The sequence below is a fragment of the Haliotis cracherodii genome, unplaced genomic scaffold (genome assembly GCF_022045235.1).
Source record: "Haliotis cracherodii isolate W230 unplaced genomic scaffold, xgHalCrac1.p SCAF_5, whole genome shotgun sequence".
Taxonomy (NCBI): domain Eukaryota; kingdom Metazoa; phylum Mollusca; class Gastropoda; order Lepetellida; family Haliotidae; genus Haliotis; species Haliotis cracherodii.
The window spans coordinates 18,018,297-18,041,187 of NW_027266308.1; the positions used below are offsets into that span (position 1 = coordinate 18,018,297).

At 41.9% G+C, this 22,891-nt stretch overlaps 1 protein-coding gene and 2 pseudogenes across 2 annotated transcripts in view; 2 read left to right on the forward strand and 1 right to left on the reverse strand.

Annotated features, from left to right (window-relative positions):
• The window catches only part of LOC139444350 (uncharacterized), a 254,046-nt pseudogene extending 247,749 nt beyond the window's left edge, over nt 1–6,297 (forward strand).
• Nucleotides 1–22,891, reverse strand: part of LOC139444348 (uncharacterized) — a 173,638-nt gene that overhangs the window by 67,255 nt on the left and 83,492 nt on the right. The window lies entirely within an intron of this gene.
• LOC139444349 (uncharacterized) lies at nt 3,180–4,871 on the forward strand (annotated as a pseudogene).

The following is a 22,891-nucleotide window of genomic DNA, read 5'->3' on the forward strand; positions in this document are numbered from 1 at the left end:
TGTTTTAGGGAAGAATTGATTGTGCAGCACCTGTGTCGATTTGAACTTTTGTCTTGTGACCATTGATATACACATTTTCCCACCATTCTTCTTCTGCGTTGTTATCAACTTAGTGTACTGTGTGAAGGTAATCTTCATCGGAGTATTCTGTATCTGAGTAATGTGAATCATCAACCGTGTGAACTGGTTTGCCCTTACTACCTCGGACTCTAGCGAAATGTCCTCTTTTGTGACAATGTTTTACACGTGTTAACTACAGCAGGGCAGTTCTTGTGTGATCTCGGATATCCACCTTTAAACCAAGTTTCTTCATTTTGTTCCTTCTTCTTTTCATGAAAAGGGCATTTGTGACAGTCATAATGCTTGTTAGCATTATTGCTGTGACTAGATTTCTGTTTTCTGTGCGTTAAATGACTTGCCCGCTTACACTGATTGACACTTGCATCTTCATCATTAATTGTTTTCATGTTTTCTACAGAAAGTTCATATCCCTGTCCAATTTGAATAGCCATTTCCAAAGTTAATGTATCACCTTTTTCTAGACATTTCTGTGAAATTTCTTTGTCAGAGTGAATTACAATAGCGTCTCTTAGCATGCGATCATTGTCTGTGTAACCACAATCTCTCATTAATAACCTTAATTCTGTCACAAAGCTATCAAACGTCTCATTTGGTTGTTGCCTTTGTCTCAGAAAATTAACTGTTGCCCTAATTTCATTCTTCTTTGGTGCTACATAATTTGAATACTTTTCAAAAACACCTTTCAAAGTTTCATTCTCAGCTGGAGTATCTGCATCCCCAGGGGACCATGTGAATGTATTGTAGATTTCTCTACCCTTGTCCCTGATAAATGTCATGAGATAATTCACTTTCTGAAATTTCTGATTTGTCGGCGAGTGGGCCTTTGAATGTAAATGTGCAGTGTTGTTCAAAACGCTTCCATTCTTTGCTTAGATCTAGTCCATTCCAGTTCATACCGGGCTTAGAACTTTTCATTTCTGCAATTCTTCCGTAATTGTCCTAATTGTAGATACTACAAGTAACTATTCTGTCCAAAAGTTACTTTGAGCTAAGCTGCTACACACTATAATGGCGGACGGGCGAACGCACATTGTGAGACAAGAAAAGCGTTTCCTACACGAGTTGACAAGCTCCACATGCCACAAAGTTCGTTAAAACCTTATCTGTACTGTTTGTGTGCATTGTGGGTCCTTTTCTACCTGCTTTAGGCATTCTGACTCCATGTTACGCGTCTGTTCATGGACATATACATGACGAGACTTCTTGGGTCCAGCAACGAGTTTACTATCTGCCCTAAACCCGTACAAGTGCCGTAAGGCATGTTGCAAACATATGTCATTAACATGACATTGAATGAAGCACATGTAAAGCACTCATGGCTAGGCGTATACGTTACAGATCCTACCTGTAATTCATACTCCAGTGACCTGATGAAAGTTTACAGCAATTTGAATACTCCCCTCATCAACCCTGTCTAACCTTAACCTACATATTTACCTAATTTGTCCTACCATCTATTTCTTCCCTGACAAAGGAATAACTTTAGAAAACTACATTATAGCCTGCAACCTCTGGGTATCAAGGTACTTGTTATATACAATAAACGGAACAAAATGCACTCACTAACCTTTGTGATTATTCGTATTCTCAAAATCAGATGTCATTTATTTTATCTAACAATGCATATTTTACTGATAAAAGTTCATTATTTACATTAGTAGCGCCAAGTAAAAGCCAGGCTCCGCGTTCAGTTTGACAAGGGAGAGAACTCCATCATATCACGGTACAGGGAAAAGTTGTGTATGGAGATCTGAATTGGATAAAAACAGGACATAATTTTACCAATCACTTGGTATGATGATGCCAGACTTCAGTGATTTGTCCAAACAAGTGCAAAGACAGCACAAGTAAAATTCTAATGTGTTGTCAATTACAGGTATTCAATGCATATTTACCGAAAAGTACGAGAAAAATATTTTTAAAAATCAACAACAAAATATCAGAAATTTTATTTTAAGATTGTTTTAAAAGAAATTGGATGACAATAATTTGTAAAAAAAAATGGAAAAAACGTAAAAGTCAACAATAAATATATAAACAGCACTCCTAGTATGCCCAAAGTATGTATTTAAAGTTTGGCTACTAGTGAAGAACAGATTTCTAAGTATGGCATTATGGCCCTTATGATCTGCTCATAGATTCTAGACACAGAGCGGGAGGAAAATGAGCGGACAATGTAACATCGATTACCTTATCAGTCGCCATGAATATTCTGATGATCTAGTTCAGGTAGATAGAGAAAGTTTCCTTTGGGGAGCTGCGGGTTATATCGTTGGCCATTGATAGATGGGGGTAATGCTATATTAAACAAAGATGCCAGAAGTAAGTATCAACGCGTAAATAACTCCTTCCTTACAGCAGATAACGTTTAGAGGAAATTGAAATTGTTTATGATTTTCCCTGATTTGCATTAATAGACAGCGCTGACAGCCGCCAAGAGGTGTGTCCCGCAGGAATCACCAGCCACAATACAATGAAGGTCATGCTAGTCCTAGCCCAGGCACTCAGTATGCTCCTGTCAAAAGGTATGTGGGGAAAACAAACATGGCAAACCAAACCAAACCTCGTAAATACCGCTACTAAAATACTGATAAACTAATAAATACTGAGAACTAATTGACCTTTAGATGTTTTACAGGCAAGTTACTCCCAGGCAAAATGTAGAGATACCAACAAAATCAGGTAATATGATACCCCTTGCCATATCCCCCCACTGCACAGCTGGACCATGTAAGGCACCAGTGCCTGTCAGCCTCCATTAGACCACGTGGTTTAAATTTATGCAGATGGTCAACACTGAGTTAGAGGCTCAGTGAGGTTTGCCCTTTTTAAACAAAGCAAGGAGAAGAATGAATACCCGGTAGTACTTATAGGATATAGGTCACATATGAAAGGTTCAAATGTTTATTAACAGTACAGTCATATTATTTATATGTTCTATTCTGCATTAAGTGTTTTTAAAAAAGTGTTTTCATAAAACTGGCATATTTTTGTCATAAGGACACAAATGTCACTTATGTGTTGAACATGCTACTTCTAGCTTAAATATTCAAACTGTCATTAACAATAGCATTTAGTGATTAGAACTAAATGCCTTTATGTTAGGCTTGGCACAGTTGCTAATATTATTACAGCGAAATACCTTCATTCCGTGCGGCTACGTGCCGTTTTGCATGGTGCCATCGTCTCTGGCCTAGATCCGCTCTTGGCACGTCCGGTAAAGGAGCGTTTGTTTATATTTTCTATGACCTGTTGTAGCGTGACATCAGCTCACGCAGCACTTGCTCTCCAGCTTTCAGCCGTAAAACACATAGTTATATTCGCGCATTCATCTAGAGTTCGTTGCAATTACCATTAAGAATGCCACCAAAAAGACGGGCCGCCTTAAATCACCGCCTCGTAAGGAGCGGGAAAATAGCCAGGAGGGAACCAAGTGTCCGGCAAGCGACATCGGCTACTGGTAAGTCACGGAGATCAGCTAGATCTCCATTGCACGGACCCCCCTTGCCAAGTGTACAAATAGCTGCTAACTTGCTAGTTGAAGCAGATGATTCGGACAATTCAAACGTTCTCCCGCGAGTCTATCACGGAGACATCGAAGAGCCCCAACAAGTGGTGTCGCCCGTTCCGTCGATGCTAGCTATATCGAGCCAACTCAACAGCATACTGGATATGCTAGGCAAACGGATGGCCCAAGATACTTCTCGGAGCTTTACTGGCATGCGAGGGGTAAGTACAAATGATCTGGGGGTAACGGGGTCGGTGGTATCAAGAAATCCCGATGTGTTGTCATTTAGCAGTGCACACTCGGGCGAGCCGGGAGTTTCCCGTGACGTCACACCACGTGCAGAGTCAGGAGCGGGGTCAACCAATCAGGGAACAGGGGATTCCCTGACCTTCCAGGCGGATGCAATCAGCGCTCACGTCCGTCAAGTTGTACGGGAGAGAGTATGGAGAGGGGAGTTTGTGGAGTTGACTACATTGTTGCCAGGCGCACAGTCGCATGACGATGACGATGCATTTAAGATGCAGATGGATTCGTCGGGTAATCTGCGATTCTCGCCGACCAAGCCGGCTAACGCCAGGGCATTAAGCATAGGCCAATGGACGTCAGCTTTCCACATATATATGAGCATTTACGTGGTGAAACATTTTTGTCAGTCCACCATACAGGGCATGTTGGCATACATGGAAACAATCCGTAATGCCGCAGTCCGCTCCGGGGGTTTTGGCTGGTCAAACTACGACCAGCAATTCCGACACCGTATGGCACGAGACCCAATTCGGGAGTGGGGCAAGATAGACGGTGAATTGTGGTTGAAGCACATGACACCGACTATGTCCCGTGTTCAAGAAAATAAGACTGAACGCTTTACAGTGCCTTTCAGCAGGGGCCGTGACTTTACAGTCAACGCATGCTGGGACTACAACAGGTCAAGGTGCGCCAGGCCAGAATGCAAGTTTATTCATAAATGCTCTAATTGTGGCGAGCAACATCCCGCCTATTCTTGCTTTCGCGCAAAGGGGGGTCGTAGACCCTCCAAGCAACTTAACTCCACACAGGCAACCCATGCTAAAGGCACTGGCCCCAACTCCACTCAAACTCACTAGATTAAAGCGACATTTGCAACTGTACAAGCATTCTAACCATGCCCATGCCATTTATTTATTACAAGGTTTGGAATCAGGTTTTCAACTGGAATATAGTGGGGCACGCCTAAGTCGTTGGTCTGAGAATCTACGCTCAGCCAGGGATCCCATTTTACAAGAGATAGTAGCTGCCAAATTGAAAAAGGAAGTACAATTAGGTAGGGTGGCAGGTCCTTTTGAAACGCCGCCCCGGCTGAACCTACAAGTTTCACCCATCGGTCTCGTACCCAAAAGCAAACGGGTAAGAATCAGTCCTTGCTGGAGACAGACGATTTTCGTTTAATACACCACCTTTCTTATCCTCAAGGCAGATCAATCAACGACAACATAGACAGCGAAGCATGCTCCGTGTCATATGCACGGTCGACGAGGCTGTCAGTATGGTACAGCAACTTGGTCTAAATGCTCTACTTGCAAAATTTGATGTGAAATCGGCTTTCAGGATTATGCCGGTACACCCTGAGGACTTTGAGTTGCTAGGCTTGTGCTTTCAAGGTAAATACTACTTTGATAAATGCTTGCCGTTTGGCTGTTCCATATCATGCTCAGTGTTTGAAAAATTCAGCACCTTTTTGCAATGGTGTGTCCAGCAAAAGTTGCCTAACGGCCAACTCATGCATTACCTTGATGATTTTCTCACAGGCGGAACTGCAGGAACGAAAGACTGTGGTGACAACCTTGATACATGTCTCAGTACTTTCCAGGAGCTGGGCGTACCCGTAGCACATGAGAGGACAGTAGGTCCAGCATCCTGCTTAACATTCCTAGGTCTTGAAATCGACACTGTCAGGATGCAGGTTAGAATACCACAGGAAAAGATTGTAAATATCAACGCCATCATACACGATATGCTGGCCTCAGGTAAGCACAAAGTGACCCGTAAAGCTTTGCAGTCTCTGGTGGGTAAGCTAAATTTCATGTGCCGGGCAATACCCATGGGTAGACCGTTTTGCCGCAGACTGATTGACGCCTATACAAAGGTAAGTCATCAAGCACACCGTGTTCGCATCATGCGGGGAGTTCGGGAGGACCTAGAGGTTTGGCTCGGGTTCTTGGGGGAATTTAACGGTGTGTCGGTTTTTCAGAATAAAGAGTGGGCTGACAATACATGGCTGCAGCTGTTTACTGACGCAGCCAGCACTGTGGGGTTCGGCGCATACTATAACGGGAACTGGGCAAACGGGCTCTGGCCCCGTGAGTGGGTGGAGGACGGTTCGACTCGTGACATGACACTGCTGGAGTTGTTTCCGATTGTGCTGTCAGTTTGTCTGTGGGGGACAGCCTTTGCTAACAGGAAAGTACTTTTCTTTTGTGATAACCAAGCGGTAGTGTCAATAATAAATAAACAGTCTTCAAAGGCACCCAGAATCATGTCACTGATTAGGCAGCTAGTGCTGCAGTGCCTCAAACACAACATTTTGTTCAAGGCCAGATATATAACAACACACGACAATATTATCGCAGATGCACTGTCGAGATTTCAGTGGGAACGATTCCGCAATGCAGCTCCATCAGCCAATCTGCATCCCACACCACTTCCAGACAATCTCTGGCAGGGCTAACAATCGAGGCAGAGAGGCTCCTTCAGCGATCATTGGCGGCAAACACGTGGGCAACTTACCAGGCAGGAACCCAAGCATTGCAAGCATTCAGGGCATCACAAAACCTGGGAGATGTCTGGCCGGTTCCAATAGCTCATCTGGTACATTTCATTGCTCACCTGTCAGTGTCAGGACATGCACCGAGTACGGTAAGAACGTATATGGCCGGTATCTCAACGGCTACACAGCATGGAAGACCGCACCGGCCACTTTATTATTACTAAAATGATTACGGGGATGCAAAAGTGTCAGGGGAGGCAGGATCACAGAAAACCAATAACAATAGACCTGCTCAAAGTAATTGTAAACAACCTGCAATTTGTCTGCTCTTCTACCTATGAAGTAAGATTGTTCAAAGCAGTATATTGCTTGGCCTTCTTTTTTTTTTTTTCTTTTTTTTTTTTTTTTTCTTTCGGGTGAGTGAACTCGTGCAAACCAAACTTTCTCAGCCAGGGTGCGCTTTCTTGGACCTAGAAGTCCAAGACACGACTAAGACAGTAACAGTGGCTCTAAGGCATTCAAAAACGGACAGGCACTCACATGGCATAGTTGTTTCCATTTCCGCCATACCTGGCCACAATCTGTGTCCAGTGGCTGCAGTTAAAGCATACCTAACAGTTCGATCACAGGGTCAGACTCAAGCTTTCGTACACTTTGATAAATCTCCCCTGACCAGGTATCAATTTCAGGCCATGCTAAAAAGAGCACTGGCGCATAGCGGCATCTGCACAGCAGCATACTCTTCGCATTCCTTCAGGATTGGCGCAGCAACAACAGCAGCCGGTAACGGAGTGAGTTCAGATTTGATACAGCACTTCGGTAGGTGGGGGTCAGAATGTTATAAAAGCTATATACGCATACCTGCAAACATTTAAATCGCCAACCATACAAGAACGGTTTTCTTCCTATTGATTCATGTTTTCAGTATGGTTGATTGGGTCCAGCTTCCTGACCCGGGCGAGAGAGCACCTACAGGACAGTGACTTCGGTATTCCAGGGGGATGTCTCTGGTTGGCAAGGGGCGGCATGAGGTGGGAGGAGCTGACCGAGCTGATAGATGCCCAGGTCAAAGCAATGCAGACACCACCAAAGGCGGTGGTGATTCACCTTGGTTCGAACGACCTGGGAAAGGTAACCACGTGTCAGCTATATCATGAGATCAAGCTGGCACTCCTGAGGATACATCTCCTCCTACCTGGTGCGGTCATTCTGTGGTCAGACATGCTGCCACGAAGGTACTGGCATGTAGCCAGCCGTGCCCGGGACCTGGACGGGGCCAGGCAGAAGCTGAACAGACGAGTCGGGAACAGGGCCCGTGAGCTTGGGGGGATACGGGTTCCCCACACAGTGTTCAACCGGCAGGAGCAGCAACTGTACCTGCGTGACGGGGTTCATTTGTCACCGGCCGGACTTGATCTTTTCACACAAAATATTGGCAGCTCCCTTTCCGCGGTATGCTGGTAGGAAACATTTTCAGTATAGGATAACACGGTGGGTGTACATGAGCGCGAATGGTCGTGGTTGTGGGGAAGCACCTTGGTGCTTGTGGCGGGGTGCTGGTGGACTGCATTACAAGTTACATTTGGCGTCTTGGGATACATCCCAAATTATAAATTATTTAGGATAGGGTTACCCGCTTTACAGCAGGAACCAATTTATCCATTCTGCTTTACAGCAGATGGCTTAGCGTCCGCTTTACAGCGGATGGTCAGCTTGGCAACAATAGTTGCCCTCGCTCATGGTTTGGCAATGGTACTTGCCTGGCAGCGATAGCTGCATAGCAACATGGGTTGCTTGGCAACGGTAGTTGCAGGGCAGCGGGCGCTGCATTGGTAAGCAACATGGGTTGCTTGGCAACGGTAGTTGCAGGGCAGCAGGCGCTGCATTGGTAAGCAACATGGGTTGCTTGGCAACGGTTGTTGCAGGGCAGCGGTTGCTGCAGTTGGGGTTGCTTAACAGGGGTTAAGCTCTTTGCCGTAGTCCACCAGTACCTCCACATCCGCGACCATTTCATCCAATAATATCTCTTGTCTTAATTTGAAGCTCCGCTATCATGCATGATGGCGGAGCCTGTCATAATGGAGCCATGTCCTTATATAATATTATGTTAACCTCCAGCCCACAAGATAGTTCTGAATGTGAAGAGCTCGTTGGTGCCTTCTCTGATATTTTATTCATCAAAGCCTTGCAAAAATAAATCAATGTACCCAAAAAACAATGGTATGATGTTGAATGTAAAGAGGCAAAACGTAATGAGGAAAAAACAAATAATCTAAAGAAAAATGGTCACAAAACAAATGTTGTAGTGTTTAGCAAATCAAGTGAAATAGAGGAAAAGTATACTTTCTAAATGGTAAACTTAAAAATAGTGCCAACTTCTCCTGAAAAAAGGCCCTAAGGCCTACCACAAGCTTCCGTCTCCATTTTAAACCAAGAAATAGCTCTGACTTGCAAATTATTTAAAACAGTAATCGAGCCAGTAATCCTATATAATAGTGAAATCTGGGGGTATAGAATCAGTCCTCTGATTCATTCATCCTTGAAAAACTGCAGCTCAGATTTTGTAAACCCATGACTGAAGGATTTGCAAAGAATGTGTACCGCCAACAAATCTTTTCATGTTCTTAATCAAAGCGTTCAAGTGATTTGATGCACTCGAGGTAAGGCCCATACACCCATACATTTACAATAACAGCAGTCGTGAATAGGTAACACTGCATTATTGCTTATAAACTGACATGCATGGTTGCTACCTCTTGAGTCGGTATGTCGCTGACAGTAGTCAAAGTTCCTTATCGATGTTTCATCATGCATCATGCATCTCCCAAACAATAAACCTCTCCTGCCTTTTGATTACTGATTGTATACATACATTAAACCTCCATCCTGGCGTGGGAAGAAATCTCGAATGTAGTGCACAAAACTTTAGCAAATTATGTATCTTATATCAAGAGTAAAGAGATGCCAGATGACATCTCACTAATTAACTAAATTGCTGCCCCTACTAATGCACTGGTCAGTGGAGAACCGTAGTCCCCTTTGTCCCCTAGTCACAGCCACAGATGGGCCGACAGCGTTGTCGCGTAGCAGACAGTCGCCACGCCAAGACAATAATTAAAATAACCCGTTATGATGAGGGTTGACCGGTGGTCATGAGTCGGAGGGATATAACCAGGCTATTAAGAGCCACCTCCGAAAAGGGACTGACCGGGGCCTCCCTGGGTTAAGATCGATATGAGATGGGGAATACGGGTTAAAATCAATATGAAGCGGGAAATACCCGAGTTGGATGTCATTAATATTATCGTATTAATGACAAAGCCACTGACCAGATGCAGGGAGTTTTGAAACAAAGGATTTTAGCTGACGACCCTGGGTATATAAGTGACCAGACAAGAGGTCTGTAGAGAAGAGTTTAGACCTGGCCTATGATTGTAACACTACAGTCGTTGTCTAAATAAACAGTTGTGGACCCTCAGACGGACTTGTGTTGTTCATGCCGAAGTCATCGCTTAGATCATCCAACACTAAGTGTGATACTTAGTTAAAATATAGCTGCAAGCATCAATGGCGGGTTCCAAGTGACACACGAACGAAGATACACAAAAATATTCTGCCATCTTCAAATGCTCAAATGGTTTGCTAGTACCAATGCCGTCAAAAGTATGGCACTACTTGCATTAAGTCACTGCTATGAAACTGTCATATGCCGGAGTGTCGCAGGGTGGTCTTTATACTTTTCTGACCTCTTTCATAATCAAATCCACAAAGGATTTGCTTGTACCAACGCCATCTAAAGTTAGGCACTGTTTGCGCTGAAATCGCCGCAATGAAATTGGCCTGTGCCAGAGCATCCATGGGCGTTCTTAACCCTTTTCAGACCTGTCCATATTCAAGAAACTTCAAAGTCCACTTCAAATTTCCTATAACCAACATTCAACGAGACAATAAAGTCTAAATTAGACTCTCTCTTCAAGGAAACTCTTCAGATGCTAATGCAACTAAAGGCACAGGAAACAACCTTAGGGTACTTAAAAATGAAAACAAATTAGAACCTTATCTCAGTCACTGTAACACAAGAAGTAGTATAGGTAATGGTGATTCTGGACCACTTCCACTGGAGCTGGATTTATATACCTATACCACCACTACAGGGGAATTTTTTGTGTAAATGATGATGCGATTTAACGATAGTCATGATTCGTATTAAAAGAAACATCATTATTAATTAATAATGGATAAAATTTACTAGAGCCCACGAGGATATTGGAAAGGTATAGGAGCAATACAAAAATTAGCTACCGCGGCTAAGGTATCTAAAGGTGTGGCCAAGGATTGGTTAAAGAAACAAGCGATGTGGCAAATATACTTACCGGCACCGCGTTATATACCGAGGAAGAAGTTTGATATTTTTACAACGAATGAAGTTCATCAGGCTGACCTCTTGTTTCTTCCCCATGATAAGGTAAGACGCAAAACGTATAAATACGCTTTAACAGTAGTGGATGTGGCTAGTCGATACAAAGAGGCTGAGCCATTAACCTCGAAAGATTCAACAGAAGTAGCTAATGCACTGAGTCGCATATATAAACGCGGGCCACTAAAATGGTCTAAACTATTTCAAGTAGATCCTGGTCGCGAGTTTATGGGATCGGTAACTAAACTGTTTACAATGCCCGATGTCGAAATCAGGCGTGGTGAAAAAGAGGCTCACCATAGTCAAGCTATCGTCGAAAGATTTAACCGTTTGTTTGGCAATCAGTATGGGATCGAAATGAAATCGGAACGATTAAGATCAACCGAATGGGTGACACGATTATCAGCTGTTGTATCAGCGCTGAATAATGAAGTAACAAGATTAATCAGGAAGAAACCATCAGATGCGATTAAAATGACATCCGTGACTTCCGAATCTTCAGCACCGAGGAGAGGCAAAGAACAAAAAATTCCGGATAGAGTAAGCGTAAGATATTTATACCAGCCCGGTGAACTCGAAGGAGGCCTACGTCGCGCAACCGATCCGATTTGGTCTCTTAAGACATATAACATTAGTAGATTGGTTATGAAAGAAGGAGAGCCTATTCTTTATTATCTTAAAGATGGACCGGGCAGGGTATTTGTACGAGAAGAGTTGCTTATAGTTCCCAACAATACGGTATTACCGCCATAACCATAAGCATAGGTAGTTACACCATCCTTATCAATCCATCTCTTTGTATATAAGGGGGATAATGATGTCTTGTTCATTCTTAATCCATATATCCTGTGATTGTAACTTCTTAAAGACTTCATCTCGTGTTTGAATGTTCTACCGTTGAATAATGCTTCTTTATACTGTTCGTGTTTGATATGCTTTTTTACCACATACTTCTTAACATCCTTAGCCTTTCTTATCTCTCCATTATCGGACTTCTTTATAGAATACATCTTAGGTCTTAATCCGACATACTCCGCTATAGGAGTCCCAGCACATTCATCCTTCATCTTACCTAACACCTTTTTATTTACTACGCTTGTGCAGTGGATTATCTTTCGGGTAATCGCTCGTGTCGTACATATCTATTTTTTCTGCCATATCTTTATACACATCCTCAGTTTGTATTTCCATCAACAACGAATCTGTTGGTATATAACACCTCGCATCTATCGCCATATTGCTTCTTAAGTTCGTTGTAATAAAAGTCCTACATTAAGTGTTTTGACAAGTCAAGAATACTCATACCAACGTACACTGGTCTGTTGAATTTCATATTACTCTTCTGCATATGCAACGCTGCTAAGTCGTTATCGACTATCTTGCTTCTGTTAAAAGCCGGACTGGCTATAAGTTTCCTGAGTCTTTCCTCCTCATTAGACCTGATTAATTTAACATCAACACGCTTCCTTAGATTCTCCATAATTTTACCAAATACTGAGTTATTCATGAGCTTATATAGATTCTTTTGAAAATCGCTGGTAGCTATCTTTCTTAAATCTGTGTTCAGCCTTATATAGGGCTCCATCCAAGGGCTTTGATCAAACTTTAGAACTCTGTGTATTTTCTTTAGTTTCATACCTAACGATAGATATAACTGGAGATTTCTGTAGTGAACTATATATTTTGTCTTATCCATCAAATTTGGTATGAGTTTTTCTACATTAGCTAACCTAGTATTACCCATCAAAGAGTGTTGATATTCCGACATCCAACCTTTATTAATCATTAATCTCTCGGGAGCTAGTGGATAACTGTTATGGTCTTTATGTAACGAATTTGGATATTCCAAGTCAACTTCTAGTATGTACCCTTTATTTGCATCAGTCACATTGATATCATTCACTTCGATATCATCGACCCACTCAAAACCACCCGTGGGTAAAGGTTGACTCATAGCCCATCCGTACAAATTGTTGGCGTCGAGGTATAATATGTGCGTGTCGGGTTTACTCTGATCATATCCTTCCACTAATTTATTATTAGCCTTAGAATACCTTTTCGCTACCATCGATATACCACCTCTTAATCCTTTCTCAATAAACAAGTGCATATCGTTATCTGTGAGTAATTTTAGTTCTACACTGGTCTTCTTTAACAATGCATCCCACGATAGTTCGGGACTGGAATAGTACCATGCCAGGTCCAAGCCGTATTGTTTTAAACATGTCTTTCTAAATATCTCGAATATATCGGCGAGTAACAGTATATCGGTTTTTAAGTACAGATCGTGATAATCACCTAAATTCTTACAACCTAATTTATCCCACACCGTCAGAGCTTGTTCATAATCGGCATCGGTTATTTTAGATTCTGTTAAGTTACTATAGAATGATTCAAGAGGTGGTAATTTAGTTTCGTCGAATCTAGACCAATCATCCATATATTCGTAAGGATATACACCTTTTCTCAGCAACAAATGATGAGTTAACCGATCGGTATATAGATTTGTTATCGCAAAGTCATTGGGATTGTTCTCATTAGCTAAATTGTCCAGGGAAGATAACAGAAACTGTACAGAGTCTATGAATCTAAGCCCATTACTTTGCTTTATTCTAGCTTTCCCATCCTTGTCCGTATAATGTATAGTTTTAGTCAACGAGAATGATATATATTTTTCCATATTATTAGGAATGCATGTTTAGCCGCCGTCAGTCTTTGAGATAGCTTGATAATGAGATGTGAATCATATCCTCTAAGGTTATGAAACACAACGGGGATGGGTATTGTTTGAGAATTCATTTTTAGTTACACTCGTTATGCGCGGCTCCCCGATAATTACCCGTGACGTGGCAATGATCTCTTTCGGAATCCCCATTCAGGGGTTTATTACAAACATGACAACTCGTTGACTTCTTATGGGGCCTCCAATCATCCCTCGTCATACACATGGGTTTCTTACGCGATAAATTTTCCCTGATTATTCTCTCTTCGTTTTGTAGATATTGTCATAGCGACTGATTTACGACATCCATTGTCTGAAGAACATTTGATTGTCACTGATGATTTACTGTTTACATTTATATTTATTACTTACTAAATGTCAGGTGACCTTGGCTATATAAGCCTTGGTCCAGAGAGATTGAGAGAGGAGAAAAGAAAAAAGAAAGGTCTTACCCTTAGCCTAGACAACAACCACTACCACTATGTGCTGACCAGGAACATAGTGTCTTTTGTATGTATATATCAACATGTATAAAGTAGAACTGTATATGCAACAAGCCATCGTCTCCAAGTTGTCACTTCCTACTGAGAACCATACGTCGGCCTCTTGCATATACAAGTATGCAAATTGTTCATTAATCAACGTCAGACCGACACGCGTTGTTAGTACTGTAATACATCTTGATAACACTTTATAGAAGATGGTATGTCAACTGGTGAAGCAATAGCATGCTCTACATTTGCAACAAACTGTTTTTGTACATCAAGCGCCGTCCCAGAACCAATTATTCCTGTTTGTGTTTGCGACTGTGCACCAGGAACTACCCATGCACAAGTTCTTATTGATTCATTAACTCTTACAACTCCTGGGTTAGTAAATTTATTTTCTGTTTTATCATTAAGAAATTCATTTTAAGCGTTTGCGGTATCGTTTTGTTGCACAAACTTTGTAACAGTATAAGCTAAACAACTCTTAAAGTTCATAAGATCTCCTCTCCAATCATTACTTGAAAGTTTCCAGCCATGATAAAGATTATGCATTGTTACAAAAAGATTGTTTTTCTGTAACAACTTAAATGGATTGAATGGTTGATGATTTTTTCAAACTTAATCATCACTTTCTATTTGAACAGTTTTTTGTCCACTGTACAGAATACCGAGACCATGGTTATTGGATGGATTATTTGATGCATTCCATGCTCGATCCTGTGGTAATGGGGCACTGATTTCTTTAAGTACGCGTCTAATCTGATAGTACACGTGAAATGATAAAACAGACTTATTTAGTTCAAATCCTGGGGCATAAAGAGATACGCCACATCCTGTTGTGGCACACCATATGGCAAAGTTTAACTGGTTTTGCCAAAATTGCATTGGATTGTGGAACCAATCATTTACCATTTTGTCGCTAGTTGCTCTCAACCTGTATTTTTCAAAGATATCAGGGAAATGAACACAAAACGTAGCACCAGAGGCTCTTACCTAAATCAACTGGTTCATAATGTAAGTTGATTTCATATTGAAGTTATGATATAGTTTCTTTGTATATATAATATGTATGTTACACTTCTGGGAATAACAAATGGTCAGTCTATTCAACGGCTTCACGCTATTGATAACTCGGCTGGGCAACTTGAAGTTGCTCTTTGCGATAATATGTATTACCAATGGTGGACCAATTTAAGTACTGCAAGAGGTAATAGTAAGTTATTAATAGATATGGACCATCGCACTATATGAGATGGGTATTACAGCGTATGCTCACTCAGTGATGAAATGTTTAAGCCTTTGGGAGCTAGTCTCACACAAAATGAGTCAAATGAGCAGAGAAGCAACACATGCTTTAAAACTTGACAGGGGCTTAGCAAATACGCTTGGATTTATAAGAAGAGAAGTGTCACCCATGTTACCAGAAGTGCTTCGAGTTGAATTACCAGACATAGTTCCCTATGAAGAGTTGTGCATCCATCTTGATCAGATCAGTACAACGGATACAACTCGAAAGTCCTTCAACTCTGCTAAGAGCTATTCCAGTCAAATGTTCTAGGAACTTTCCCGCTGCATCGGGACCTCTATAAATCACGGGCGGGTTTGTTTTCCCATCATACCTTACAACTATATATCCAAACCCACAAGGAATATGTTCTTGAGTTTTGTACTTAAAACTATCTTGATTATCTTGATTATTGCGTTCAGTATTTTCTATAGGGTTGATAAGCGCTTCGAAGTCGGCGTAAATTACGTACGGTACTGGCATTTGATTACAATAATGTTCAAATTTTAATATATTTTTCCCCTCTTTCCCCCCTTTTCCCCTCTGTAGCAGTCTGTCCAACACCTCTACAGTCTTCTTTATGCGCTTCTAATAGATCTTGTCTGCTGTACCCATGTAGGCATCTTTAGCAGAAATATTTCTTTCCTGCATGTTTTGTTTGATCGCATAATAGTCTGCTTAAACTCTTTATCCATGTATAATGATATTTACCATCTTTTTTTATCAGAAATGAATTGATTCTGGGAATATGTTCCAGAGCGGATCTTATCCTGTGTACAACAATTCCTTTAGAAGAATGTCCGAAAACATTAATAGCTAAATTATTTTGCTTTTCCACCTGATCATTTTGTGAGATTGGTGTAGGTTCGTCTATGCCATCAAGGTTTAGTCCATCGTTTTGAGGATAGCTAGAAGGTCTATCCGGATGTTTGTCTACAGGGAACAATGCAGATCTTATCATCATTCTTAAACAGTCATCAGATTTATTTTTTACATTAATTATGGCTTTTTTCTTTTTATAATACAGGGGTTAATCTATATAAGATCCACCTTTGAAGGGCATATAATTTGCTATATCTAAATATAAACTATCGATTTTATACACACCCCAACTTCTCTCCCAAAACCAAATCTAAATCTAAATCAAATGTGGAAAAGTGTTGTGTCTCAGGTAAACTGACATCCTTAGAGAAACACACAGGCTCAAAAGAGGTGATGAATAAACAGATCCCGTTTTTTCCTTTTGAGCCTTATGCCCGCGTGCTACGGGTAGTTTGGTCACTCATGGGTTTAAAGAAACATTGGAGCCCAAATCTATTCCGTTCTCCCTCTTGAGTATGACTGAATGGTCTAAATCGCTGACAACATCCATGTCCGAAATGTTTGACAAACGTTTCCAAGCGATATCACAGGATATAAATAAACTAAAACAACATGCAGATCTGGAGAATACGACAAGATCTAGGTCACATGATTCAGATAGCAAACAAAAGTCCTATTTACATCGGCACAGGACAAAAGACATGTTTTATATAGGGAAAGTAGTCAGGATAGCACTATTTCATCCCGTGCTTATCGGGAAAAGAAACATGTAGCACGAGAATCTCACAGAAATAAACACCATTCTTCCAGGCGGACATATCAATCTTACACGCCCTACAGTGAGGAAAATCGTGCTAAGAGTTCCTATTATACAAAGTGTGCTCCTTCAGCTACAGTCACACACGAGAATCGCGTCTATAGCTCGGACAGTTATGCATCACCTAGCTATGCTAGTTATACAGCAAAATCCTCATGCAGCTCGAGCCAGAAATCGCAGGGGGAAATATCAGGGGGATACACCACGTGATGCCGTTTCACCCCAGTGGCAAGAGCCCGGCGGGTACGACCGAGAGGATATAACTGGCGCTTCTCAAGATTGTATGTACGCTTCTCAGGGGGATACTAATAGTACGCTCACGTTCAAACCAAACGACTACTCGTTTAGAGATATCATCTATGAAATCCATCAATTGATCCCATCTGTAAAGCCCCCAAGAAAGGAGGCAGAGGATCCAGTGCTTATTGAAAGGGCTGGTTATGAAAATCCTGTTGAAAAGAGGAAAGGTTTTCATACGTTTCCATATCCATCTTTCACTGAAAATGTGGTCACAAAAATGAATGGGGATTTAAATGCCTCTACCAGTAGAGCCTTTAGCATGCCTGTTCCTCACAAAGGGAGACATTGTTATAAGACCCACAATTGTCCATTCCCCACATCTCCTACCATTGATGATGAATATTTTGATCTGGTCAGACACCCTAATACCAGGATGAATGTTGAGATCAGCAAATTCAGAGAATTTGACTGTGTTAACAAGCAGATGTTAAATATTAGCACATATATGAACTGGTTTGCAGCAGGCATCAGACATGTACTTCCCCCTGTTACCGTGAGGAATTTACTGGCCAACCTTGTGACACAAAAGTTGAGATGAATTTGGAACAAGTTGGTTTCATTCATAGTGCGCTTGATAACATACTGAAGATGCACGAAGATCTGCAATCTGCACAGGTATGGATGTCCACACAATTCCTGCTTACTCAACGGAATCATCTTATTCAACAGGTTAGACATAATATTTCAGATCCACTAAGACGAAGTTTGATGTCTCAGTCGATATTGGCACCCAGTTCTTTAACGGCAGACTAACCTCTGTGATCGATGAAATTTCACGCACCACTAATCAGAGATTCCAAAACTCCACTATATCATTGGCATCTAAGCTTAATGAAATGTGGTCTGCCAACACCCAGAGGCACACGGATCCGCCTAATCGCAGACGTGTTATGTCAGGATGTGAGTCTTTACTTGCCTCCACTTGGAAAAACTCATCCCGTTCCAGACCAAGCCGAGGGAAACATGAGTCCCAAAGTAGCAGAGGTCGTGGTCTATCCTATACCAGTGGTAGAGGTAACCGCCGTTCATGACTCTCTACACCCAAAAATCTCTCAGCCAAACCCTGTCAACCTTGCGATGTGAATGGACCTCGATTACTGGTTACCCAAGTTCACCTTTACGCCTACCGCGGGACCAGTCGGCGGCCGTCTGTCACTATACGCCAAAAAATTGGATGTCAATTACGGACGACCCTTGGCTGATCGAAGTGGTAAAAAGAGGGTACAAACTCCATTTCCAACAGCATCCGGAGCTTGTAGTCCACCCCAAAGGACAAAGTTTTTATCTAGTAGGGACCAAATTAGCGGCCGCAACTCTGGCAATACAAGAACTACTAGACAAAGGGGCCAACAGCATCTTACTAAAAGGCAGATACTACAAAAGGGTTTACTCTCCAGTTTTTCTGGTCCCCAAGGCATTTTACAACCTCCAGAGGACAGATATCTCAGAGCTATAGAAAAGATTCAGAGTGCTCTCGACCAACCCAGCAGGTCAAGTCGTTGGTGGATGTCTTGCCTAGGCACACTGACATCAATCCAAGTTCCTACTTACAGAGGGAGACTCCAGTTACGTCCACTACAAGCGTGGATGAACACCACCAGAAATATGGCCCTGGAAGAGACAATTCAACCTCCTCACAGTCAACTATTGGAACTACGATGGTGGTTTCGGCGTCAAAACATCATGCCAGGCATCCCTCTCACCGTTACACCATCTATATACAGACGCATCAGGCGAAGGTTGAGGCGCACATATGGATGACATCAGAATCCAAGGAATGTGGTCAGATCAAGACAAAAAATTACACATAAATTGCCTGGAAATGAGAGACATTGTCCAAGCAATAAAGGCTTGGGCCCACCTACTACACCACTCGTCAGTACTGATAGCTACAGACAACACCACGGTGATAGCGTACATAAAACATCAAGGGGGCACGAGGTCAGCACTTTTGTTGAAGGAGGTTACGCTTTTATTTGCCTTGGCAGACTCAGTGAGTTACATACTGGCAGACTTCCTATCCCGGAAAAACAAGATTGTACCCACGGAATGGACTCTCCACCTCGAGGTATTCAAGTGGATAACCTCAACGTGGGATACCCCTCACCTGGATTTGTTTGCCACATGCCTAAACTTCCTGTTTACGTCAGCCCAGTCACAGATCCATTAGCCCTTCAGGTTGACGCCCTATCCATGAGTTGGCAAGGGATGTTTGCCTACGCTTTCCCTCCTTGGTCTCTCCTGGACAGAGTAATAAGGAAGATCGAGGATACAGATTGAGTCATAATTCTGATAGCCCCAGCGTGGCCCAACACTGATTCCACTTCTCATAGAAGAGACGCTCAAACTGCCAGAGCGTCACGATCTCCTCCATCCATCGTTCTGTCTGCACTGATGGAAGCTCCATATGAACCAATGTCAGGGGCTACACTTTTAACAGTTTCCAAAAAGACTGCCTTCCTCTTAGCATTAGCTACAGCTGCTAGAGTGTCTGAGCTTCACGCTATTGATATCTCCTCTATTACGCATTCATAAGATTGGAGCAAAAAATCTTTTAGATCACTTCCAGAATCGATCGCCAAAAAACAGGCATCAGCGTTTGGGCCTCTAGGACATAGACAATACTCTATCCCATCATTGAGTAAAACAGTTGATCATCCAGATAGACTATTATGCCCCATCAGAGCTCTGAGATACTACATTTCAGCTACTCAGAACCACAGGAAGAAAAGAAAACGGCTCTTTATCTCTTGCAAGCCTTCGTCAGAAAAGGACATTACTGTGGCAGGATTGCTTAAGAACACTATATCTGATAGTTATCGTCAAGCCCAGCTCTCTACACCAAAATGGGGAAGTTGCAAGGCTCATGAAATCACGTTTACTCATTTCTACCTACGAGACGTACAACATGATCTAGAGGGGCTATACTCGCTGGGGGCCTTGGTGGCGGCCCAGGCTATAGTCACTCAGTAGCCTATCCATCCCCTGTTCTGTGGAAGTTAGCCTTTACATTATGTCAACTGGGTTGGACAGATCATTGGCTAACATCTGGGATCATAGATCATAAGGTGATAGGGTTATTACATTCTTCGTCGCTCGGTGTAACATGTATAACTACCGGAGGTGTTGTTGGGGAAGCCTTCAGAACCGGAATTATGTAAAAGAGTATGTTTTATCACCAATATATAAAGGGAAACACGTCATCAGCGTTGAAGTACGTCATTATCATACCTGAAGTTAGATAAGTACATATGCTTGTTGGCTATAGAGCAACAAGTATATAGATACGTCAAAATGACAAATGAACCGGAAGTGACGTCATAGATGACCTCAGAACCGGAAGTGACGTCATAACGACCCAAGTGATGTCACAGGAGAATGAACCAATAGTGTCATCATAAATGCCCTCAGAACCGGAAGTGACGTCAGGAAGGTCATTAACCGGAGAGGGAATCATATACATAAGGTCAAATATCCTCCAAAAACAGGTAACAATCATGAGATCATAAAACGGGAAGGACGCCACAAGTGCCAAGTCTTCTGCAGGTTTGCCAAGGGTGAAATCAGGAAGTCTGGCATTGAGTCATACCCCGTTATGCCTATGTGTTTCCCTTACTTTAATGCTGCCAATTATCCGGGAGTACTAGATGACAAGATCCCACCTGTCCCTCTGGTAAATACTGGCTATGATGTAATAGAGGTAGGATATTCGCAGGTACAAATTTTAAATCATTATTTTGTTCAACATCGTCAACTAATTTATTATCAACATCATCGGGTTGATTATTATCTAGTAAAGCGATCAATTCAGCTTTTCTCATTCGAGAATATCCACGTAGACCACGTTGCTATGCCAAAGCTTTCAGCTCTCTGACAACATAAGTCATTGTGATATATAAATACATGTGAACTAATGTCTAATTGGTTTGAATTCTACCCAATCTATTTATCTCATTTCGGTAAGCCTTTTTCCTCTCATAAATAATTTGAAACCGTTACTTGTCAGCACCGTGACTCTTACATAAACAGTTACTACCTTTGACTCCAATCCCACAAACAGAACACGAATAATTAATGTGCCTTTTTCTAATTTTTGCAATGGAATGGATTCCACAAAAATCTGACATACAGCTCTTTCCACAAATTTGTGATTGGCCCAAGTGTATGAATTTACATCTTGATGTGCCTCTCGCCATTGTGATAAATATACACTTCTAGAATCATTTGTCTAAATGCATGTCATCAGCTGAGTCCTGCCCAGCCTAATATCTCCACTGGTGAGTCATAGCTGTCAGTGCTATTTATAGATTAGCAGTCAGGGTGACATGGTTGATAGGTCATGGTTTATGCGTAGTTATTGTGTAGCTAAAAATAGCAATGACTGATAACCCAAACATTATGAATACTATCTCGCGGTTCTTCATTAATAAAATCTAATCTTAATATCCTCTGTCTGGTCCATTGTGACTGGGCTGCTTCGAGTTGTTCTTATGCTTTATTATGTCGTTTACGCTCCTCTTCAACTTCTTTAGCGTTTGATTCCCTCTGAGTAGAAAATAAAAAATTACTCCCCGAAAAAGCTAGAGCATTAACAACAGCTCCACCAACCATCATCGCAATCGATGCCATGTTTATATGAATATAAAATATTCAAATGTTTAATTACTTCATTATATCTTCCGGGATAAGCCCTTGTTTGATGAGCATATCTTTTGTTGCCATTGCTAATCCAGTATCGAGAATCATCTCATCATACCGATATCATAACCATTAAAATCTAGCTTGGGTGGTGTGGCTTTAGTAATCATTTTAGCTATACCACCATAGCCAATGGCCAAGCCGCTTACCAACATTTTACCGTCTGTAACTGGAGTAGTCATGATTCTTATAGCATTATATGGGGGCTAACCTCTAATTGAACTTCTTGTTGTGTAATCGGGGGTGGCGTTTTCTCTTCTCCGGTCTTATAAAACAACCATACCACCGCTATAGCAACAACACCTAGTGCCCAAGTTTTAATCGGACAACTATGTTCAATATTTGAATTATGCATTAGTTTCGCCTTCCACTCTAGCCCGCCCTTCCTACCGGCTGCGATTTTTCTGGGGTTCTGCTTAGTAACTCTGACTTGTGGTATTTCCTCATTCACAATCAGTTGTGCATCCTCGTTCACTTGTTGTACAATCTGTGGTGTCACTTGTTGTACAATCTGTGGTGGTGTCACTTGAGTCTCCATTATTATTAAGTGGGCATGTGTGTTTAAATTGAGAATACCTAGCCGTTATTAAAGCGGTGGTCACCGTAGCTAAGAACATTCCGTATTTATGATAAAACTCACAGCTTACTGAGCTTATAGCGTGTTCGATGAATGGGTCTTTCTCGAGAGATTCGCATAAATACGGGCAATGTTCTGCCGGGATAGGGAGAAACGTACTAGCTACAACTGTGTATAGTTGTAACATAGCCGAACCTATTGTTTTAGTCATGGTAGCTCCCAGTCTAGACTCGTAACGCGCGTACAGTTGTTTAATTTCTTCGTCGGTCATGTTATCAAATTTTTCGATGGTATAATTTATCTCCAAATATTGGGAACATTTTCCACCAGCTGTCAAAGCGGCGAGACTTTCTTTATGTTTATCTAAAGATTTATCTACATCTTGATCTGGTTCTTTGAGCATTTGCTCGATGAGTTCATCGCATTCCATAAT